Below are 7,764 nucleotides of genomic sequence, written 5' to 3'. Positions count from 1 at the left end.
ACCAATGTTTGTTTTAGTTATAGTTGAATTATAATCGGTTTAATATTAAGTAATGTTATGTTGAATAATTATTACTCGTATTAATAAATCCTGTTATAATTTAACTCGTCGTTGTCTGTGATTATTGTGACTATATTTGTGATAACAGCTGGATTCACAACAGTCAGTGCTCGAATTGACCCTTCAACCAACCTTCTGAGACTGTATTCTGAGCCATCAATTTGGTCATTGGTCCCTGGTGACAGGGTGGTGCCCCGAGGTTACTACTTGTAGTAAACATTTATATATATATTGGTGATTATCACTGATAATCATTAATATGATAAGCCAATAACCAAATTGCTCCTACCTGTGCCCCAACATACATTATATCTAGCTTTTGTTCACACCTTATTGATTCATACTGATTCGTATTTCAGCCTAGTCTTTTACATTTTAAAAGCTGTATGTGATGAATTACCCACTTCCTAAAATTAAACTGTTGGCTGTCACAATGAAAATGTGAATGCAAGTTGAAAACATGATTAGCTTGCAATTGTATCATTTTGATATTAAAAAAGTCACCATGAATTGTTGAATTTGATGTTTGAAAAACCAACAGTGGTGAATCAGTTAAGTCAGTTAAGGGGCTTTTGTAAGTTTTCTCTGCTGCCAAATTGGTTTCTTGCCAGGAGCAGGTGGTGGTTGTCGCTTGACTTTAGCTTCAGCCTTTGCTGTGTTTACAAGACAAGAGGTTATAATCCACTCTCTGAGCAGCGCTATATATTCAGGGTGGATTGGAGGCGACAGTGAGTCGCTATCAGAAAGTGACGAGATGGTTAGCTGGTTAGCATGCTAACTTCAGTAGAAGAAAAGACGTGATAGAGACAAGAGTTAACAATGGTGTTGCTTTCCAATGCTGGAGACAGCTGCTGGTGAGGGAAGGAATGACGTTTGATGCTGATCTTTAAATGTTTCTTTTAGACTGGTAAGTAAACAGCTGTTAATGCTAATGCTGGCTGTGTAGCAATAGCCATACTTACAAATATATCCTTTAATAAACAACATCGCATTAACTGACTGCTGTGTTGTGTTATGTGTTTTTACAGCCTCGCTGCCTGAAAAACGACATTATGAGAGCAGTGAGAGTGAACTAAAGCAGTAAAGTTGCCGGCCAAAAGAATTACAATCTGAAACTCACCACAAAAATCTTTAAATACTTAGGGGAGCTGAAGATTCAGGTGATTAATTCTCTGCATATAGCGAACCCTTCACATTATCTCATTATTTTTATAAATTATAGCCACTTTCAGTACAACTAATAAATATCTTCAACCTCTTAATTAATCTCCATAGCAACGAAGCATCTCTTTACTTGTGTCCCACTGAACTCTGATAGACTTTACAAATATCAACAGGTGGGCCACTGGGACAGACAAGTGGCTGAAAAATACAGCCAACATGGAAGTGCCAGGAGCTGGCTCCAAAAGCCTGAGAGACTCCCGTGTTAAAACGCTCAGCTCTCCAGCAGAAATAACAGCCAGGTGCAGGAAACAGTTTTGGTTTCTATTCCCAATTTCTCTCTTTATGACAGCTGCACGAGGGTGAATTTTTATATAACTCGTCCATTTGTCCATAATTGAGGGTGTGGCTGCTTTGGGTGAATGTATTACTTTATATGCGTCTAAGTCTCAGCTCCACACATGTCCCACCTCTTTGGCCTTTTTTGAATTAGGAGTTATGTGGAGTCCTGCACTGCCATGATGGTGACGGTGAAGCAGCCCACTCTGAGCTCTTCAGAAACCTATGAGTGACATCACAGGCGTTATCTCTATCTGGTTATCTACCATCTTTATATGCAGTCTGTGGGACTGACTCAAACTTAAATATTGCCATTGCCTCTCAGAATGACAATGTGTCAGTATTCTGGTTTATCACCAAAAATCTGCAAATCTGATGACATTCCCATCAGCCTCAGCTGCACTTTGTGTTAAGTGTTTGTGCTGCTGCTTTAAGAGAGATGTTTGAATGTTGACTGTGTTGTATTGTTTGTCTCAGTAGACTTGCTGTAGTTTCTCCTTACTGAAAAAGCCTTGAAGCAAATCTGTTGTATTCTCCTTTACATTTATTTTTTTCTCTGCTGAAACCTCAAGAACTGTCTGTAAGTATACCTTTAGGTGAAGCTCACATAATTTGAAATAGTTATTATTGTATGTTCAAAACCTCAAAATGATCCTTATAGGATTTTCAATGTTATGTTAGCATTAAGGTAATTGTTAGTTAACTGTTAGTTGCCTGTCTGTGATTAATCTGGTATATATTGATGTGTATGTGTATGTTGTACATAACAATGGGTGACTCAGTGTTTGGTAATATTAAAATAATAATTGTTAATGTGAAAATCTGAGTAAACACATAAATAACTGTAACTGTGTTTTCATTTCTGTATTTCATTTTCACAGTGCTTCTGAAAGTAAACATCTCAAACTTACCTGCTGTGGATTTTTATTGAGGAACCTGTTAGTTGGATGTGACAATGGTCCAACATGTTCTCACAGTGCAGAAATATCCTCACTATGATGGTTAAAAAATGAAATTAGCTGTCACAAAGATAGCAGTGCACAAACACACACATTGCTCTCCTCTGGCCTCGTTTCATTTTATTATTTCCATTAAGAGTAAATTTGCGGATCGATTGAAAGACAAGCAGATGGCCCAGCTTTTTGTTTTCTGCAGACACGCTGAAAATCTGAAAATGTGAAGGTCCGACATGCACCCTGCAGTGGTGTTTTTGCTTCAGAATCACAAGTCATGCTGCATATGTGTCAGTGTGTTGATTCTGAGCTTCCATACATCACCTGTCAGTCGAACAGCATGTGCAGAGCTGCAGCTTCTTCTTCCTCACTGCTGCTCTATCTGTCTTCCGCTGTGGTTAATGGTGCTCATAATATCTACAGCAGTTCTTCTTCTTTATTTTGCTTTTCTTTTTATTTGGGTGAATTGACCCTTTAATAGCCAATGGAAACCTGTCATTGTAGTCAAAACTGCGGATTTTCAATGGCAGTTCTGTATTTGGTATATGATGCCTCAGAGAAACCTCAATGCCCTTGCTTGCCTGCCTCACTGTACACTTTGTACAAGGTTGAGGTATGGAAATTGGAGGTTACTGGATCTAAAAGGACATTACTCATAAATTCATGCACTAATTATGACACATTTTAACAAAAATGTCTAACAGACTAAAATTATGATATTTTATACCCAAAAGGTCAAAGGTCAGTTTCATTGTGACATCAAAATGTTCTCCAAAAATGCTTCTGGCTATACAATGCTGTAACTCAGGAAGGGGAGATTGTGACCATATTTCCTGCAACTTGGCTGGTTGGTTGGCGGAGACAGTAATTCCAGTGTTACTGCTAAATTCAAACTCTCATTTAAAACTCTTTAAACTAATTATGCACCAATTTTCTTTTGCAAACATGTACCATGAAAACGCAGAAATCACAGACTGAGGAGTCTGAGTCAGTGTTGTTTGTGTTTAATAGGCAGGTCAGCAGAGTTAATGAGGTCAGACTGGAGACCGGAGAAAACAGAAACCGCTCACTGACACAATTCTATCCAAACTTATGTTTCATTGGTTTTGAAAATGTAGTTGGTTGATCTGATGTGAACACTTGTGTGTCAGGTACATGTATTTAGAGGAAGATATTGTTCTTTTTCTACCCACTTTGAAACTAATTTGAAATGTGAAATCAGCTTGGCTCTGTCACATGACTGAGTAATTGATTTTATTAAATCATTAAAAAGTGCAGTTTAATTCTGCATACACACAGACAAACACACAACAACATTTCCACAAATCACAGTCAATGTAATTTTAAGAGACATTTAGTAGTGAATGAGGCTGCAGAAAATGATCATTTTCGTCATCCAAAATCTGCTAATAATTTTCTCTGTTATTGGTTTTGTATGTAAAATTTCAGGAAATAATGAAAAACATATAATATATCACAGCCCAGGGTGATGACATCACAACAGCAGCAAAGATTTTCAGTTCGCAGTGACATTAAACAGAGAAAAGCAGAAAATCATCATATTTAAGAAGCTGGAAACAGAGAATTTTTGCATTTCAATCATTTGTCAAAAACACAAGTGATTAAATTTCTGATATTTATGGTTACAGGAGAAGTTATGTCTCCATGCATCATTGAGGAGCTAATGAGCAAACCGGTTAATTTCTCCCACATCTGGTTAAAAAGTCTGGGTGTGTGACTGGCATGAGTCTGGACTGACTCAGACTGTTGTGGAGAGACTCATACACTGTAAGATGCAGCTATCTGGGACAACACCAACCAGCCTCTCCACTACATCCTTGCAGACCAGAGAAGCAGCTACAGCAGCAGCCAACGTCTCATCTCTCTGCTGCAGGACTGAGAGGTTCAGGAAATCCTCTGTTCCCTCTGCCATCAGACTGTTCAACACCTCAGACAAAGGCAGTGGATCATGACACAGACTCAGATCTTAATTAAATACATTAATAAGCTATTGGACAATTTGAATTTCCCCAAGGGATTAATAAAGTATTTTTATCTTTATCTTTTATCTTTACTGCTTTGAGGTTCCTGTCTTGTCTTGTTTATCTCTGTACTTCCTGATCTGATGCAGACTGAGACTCATGTATTTGCTACATGAAGAAGAAAAATATCTGAAAAGGTCAAAACTCCAGCAACACTTGTAGCATAAAAACCAAGTTTACTGTGAGACTTTTACTGTAGAAACAGTCTGAGCCACATTTGAAAAGAGACCTTCACTGTCTGTTAATGATTTAGTTCATCAAGTTAATAGTGAAGTTCCATTTAAAAATAACCACGAGCCCGTCAGTGGTGAAGGTCACATGACAGCTCAGCAAGTGACCACAGGTTAAACCACTTGTAGCGACAACCTTTATTATTTAACATTCATCCTGTCAAAATACAACTTTAATTCTGTTGAAGTCCAAACTTTAAAAAGTGATATTTGATAACAGACCCTGGACCAGTGCTTCTACTTTATAACAGACCATGTGACACAGTTGTAGTTCTACTGTGTATTGATATTCAGAGAGGCTGATACATGCAGAAATATGATTCATATTCTCTATTCAATTTACTTACAACAATACAATTCAAAGGTGGTGGGGGAGGGGGAGGGGGGGGGTGAGGAAGGGGGGGCTCGAATGACTGTTAGAAAAGAGAGAAATGGAGGTGAGAGTAGAAACGGGGGAGGGAGGGGGGAGAGGGGCGGCAGGAACAGCTGTGGAGAAAAAGAGAGGGTGGGAGTGAGGGAGATAGAGGGAAGGGGGGGAGAGGTGGAGAGGGGGGAGAGAGTGGGGAGTTGAAGGGGGGGTGGGGTGGGGAGTTTGGCTACCGTCGTCCGACCTCCGTCAGGCAACCAGCAGCCTCCTCCTCCTCCTCCTGTCTGTCGCCGTCACACTGGTTGTTCCTGTGCAGCCAGCTCCAGAAACCCCTCTTCTTCTCCTCCGTCTTCTCCTTTCCTCTGCTCTCCTTCTTTGCCTTCTCCTCTTTCTGTTTCTTTTTCTGTGCCTCCTTCTCCTCTTTTTCTTTCTCCTTTTGTGCCTCTTTCTCCTCTTTCTGTTTCTTTTTCTGTGCCTCCTTCTCCTCTTTTTGTTTCTCTTTTTGTGCCTCCTTTTCCTCCTTTCTTTTCTTCTTCTGTGCCTCCTTCTCCTCTTTCTCTTTTATTTTCTGTGCCTCCTTCTCCTCTTTCTCTCTCTTTTGCTGTGCCTTCTTCTCCTCTCTTTGTTTCTCTTTCTGTGCCTTCTTGTCCTCCTTTTGTTTCTTTTTCTGTGCCTCCTTGTCTTTCTTCTCCTCCAGACCTTGTTTCTCCTCCTCTGTCTGTTTTGCTCTCCTCTCTGAGCTCTCCTCTCTCCTGGCGAGTTCAGTGCTCAGTTTCTCCTCCAGAGCGTTGAACTTCACCCTCCATGTTTCCTCAGTCAGGAGGTTTTGCTCCTCGTGGCTCCTCAGCTTGTTTTCAGCCTGAGTCAGCCTCTCTGTGAGCTCCTCCTTCTCCTTCTCCAGCTGCAGGATGTTACTTTTGCTCTGGTTGAGCTGCTCCTTCAGCTCCTCCACCTCCTGCTGGCTCTGCTCTTTCTGCAGTTGGAGACACTGCTGAAGACGGCCGACCTCCATCTGGCTCATTGCAGTTGCCTCCCAGTGGTTTGTGTAAGCGTCCAGGACCTCCTGCTCCCTGGCCTGTAGACGCTCCTCCAGCTTGCTGATTTTGATCTTGTCAAACAGCATGCTGTACACCTGCCTTTCCAAGCGGATGTTCTCCGCTCTCAGAGCAGCGAGCTCGTTTTGCTGCCTTCTCCTCACATCCTGTCTGCGAGGTGGACGGCCCTGAGGGGCAGCGTCCGGCCTGCGTGCGTTTGTTCCCTCAGACATGGCTCCGGGGAACAGAGACGCTGCAGGGGCCTGAAGCAGCAGGTGGTGTTTGGTCCTGCACTGGTCTGCAGCAGATGTTTGGAGACTTGCAGATGTTTGTAGGTCGGTAGTGAACTGGATCTGATCTGATCTGGCACTTGACTGGTACTGGATACTGGTCTGTAGGAGAGACAGTGGTACTGGATACTGGTCTGGAGCAGAGACAATGTAACACTGAGTCTACTCTAGTTGTGAGAGTTCCAGAATGACACCTCACCATTGGAGTCTGGAATTTCAGATCACACGATTCTATTATTGTTTAATTAGTCATTTTAATGATCAGATGAGTCAAATAAATTAAAAATAAATAAATAAATTAAATTCATAACAATCATGAATTCTTTATAAATATTGCATTTTCTCCTTTACCAGACTTAATTCATAAATCATACACAGTGTGGTTGATTATTGTTTCCTTACATGGAAATTAAATTAATCCAACATTCAGCACCAAGAAGCAGCTTGTTCAGTCTGTGAACCTATAATATTAGCTAACATTAGCTGCTTTAGCAGCTAAAAAGGACACTGAAAGGTACCTGCAGATCCTCTCTACCTATATGTTCAGCTGTACTTTACATTGCCTCCATATGTAGATAGTATTTAACAGGAAATATGACTTTTGAATGAAAATTGTATTCAATTTTATAATTTCTCTGATAGTTCTTATTTGTTTAGTGTATTTAAAACAAAATAATATATATATTCAACATAACAACAACATATATTATTTAATTTTTCATTATCTTTATTATTCACTCTGTACAGTTTTTTTGTCCCATTGTGTCCCATTTCCCAGATAGTAAACCTGGTCTATACTTGAGCAACACGCTTGTTTTCTTTCAGCCCAGTTCACGCCCGGTTTGGCCCGAATTTGGCCCATATCCAGCATGGTTGTGAGATGCTACTTCCACATCTGGGGCTATACTGGCACATACACAGAAAATCAGCCTGAATCTGCCCAAATCTAAAAGTATATGGGCCAGACTCAGGCCGAGGACCCAGGCACATGTTGGGCCATAAGTTCTTTTCTGCTATCTGGGTTGGATGGAGCAGTGACCTGTAGGAGAGTGTTACAATGCCCATTTGACACCATCCAAAACAATCCTGCCTCAAAGACTTCATCAAGTGTCACTATTCAATAAAAAGACACTGATAAAGAAGGAAAGGCTGGTGATTACTACATCGTATCGTGTGCATCATAGTGCAGCTTCCTAGAGAAGCACATTTGTTTAAACCAGGCAATTAAAAATCCATTTGAAGATGTATGCATGCAACTCCATCGGGACTTGGAGAATGGAAAAGGGAG

At 40.6% G+C, this 7,764-nt stretch overlaps 1 long non-coding RNA gene across 1 annotated transcript; it reads left to right on the top strand.

Annotated features, from left to right (window-relative positions):
- Positions 1-854: 854 nt before the first annotated feature.
- Positions 855-2,404, top strand: LOC139637776 (uncharacterized). Its single transcript, XR_011694679.1, has 3 exons — positions 855-967; positions 1,089-1,220; positions 1,398-2,404. It is a non-coding gene; the product is annotated as an uncharacterized lncRNA (long non-coding RNA).
- Positions 2,405-7,764: the final 5,360 nt, after the last annotated feature.

The sequence above is a fragment of the Trachinotus anak genome, unplaced genomic scaffold, assembly GCF_046630095.1.
Source record: "Trachinotus anak isolate AG129_WGS33_773 ecotype Australia unplaced genomic scaffold, CSIRO_AGI_Tana_v1 ptg000021l, whole genome shotgun sequence".
NCBI lineage: Eukaryota > Metazoa > Chordata > Actinopteri > Carangiformes > Carangidae > Trachinotus > Trachinotus anak.
Note: the sequence above shows the minus strand (reverse complement) of the source record. Positions and strands in the feature narration are given on the sequence as shown.